This window comes from Eptatretus burgeri, unplaced genomic scaffold (genome assembly GCF_056783735.1).
Source record: "Eptatretus burgeri isolate ZD-2024b unplaced genomic scaffold, Ebu_testis_v1 Ebu_testis_scaffold_73, whole genome shotgun sequence".
NCBI lineage: Eukaryota > Metazoa > Chordata > Myxini > Myxiniformes > Myxinidae > Eptatretus > Eptatretus burgeri.
Genome location: NW_028222023.1, coordinates 104,630 through 105,000, shown reverse-complemented (window position 1 = coordinate 105,000; position 371 = coordinate 104,630). Strand labels below are relative to the sequence as shown.

General features: G+C 34.5%; 1 long non-coding RNA gene across 1 annotated transcript in view; it reads left to right on the top strand.

Annotated features, from left to right (window-relative positions):
* The window catches only part of LOC147007604 (uncharacterized), a 3,146-nt gene extending 2,977 nt beyond the window's left edge, over window positions 1-169 (top strand). Inside the window, exon 2 of the long non-coding RNA XR_015054063.1 lies at window positions 1-169. This exon is cut by the window's left edge and continues 1,684 nt beyond it. This is a non-coding gene — a long non-coding RNA (uncharacterized LOC147007604).
* The last annotated feature ends 202 nt before the right edge of the window (window positions 170-371 follow it).

Here is a 371-nt window from a genome sequence, read left to right as displayed (position 1 = left end):
TCAGTTGAGGAATCTGTGTTTGGGGTTCACAGATCTAAGAACGTCCCCCTTGACACACATTATATACTGTTATACACCTCGGACTTGTCCCTCTAGTGTCCACAAAGGCGTATTATCTGCTTAGTTTTGTCTTTTGTAATTCCTGTGAATAAAATGAACCTAAAATCTCTTCCCCTTCCAAATCATATATTTTATAAGTCCAAGGAACTGTATCTATTACATCAACAATTTTAAAAAGTTCTTTCGTCCATCGTTCAGTAAAACCCTTTTCAAAAAGAAATATTCTAATTGAACACCTAGTCAATGAACAGCTAAAAATCAAGTCAATGAAAAGAAAGAAAGAATCACAATTGAACATCCACTCAATGAAC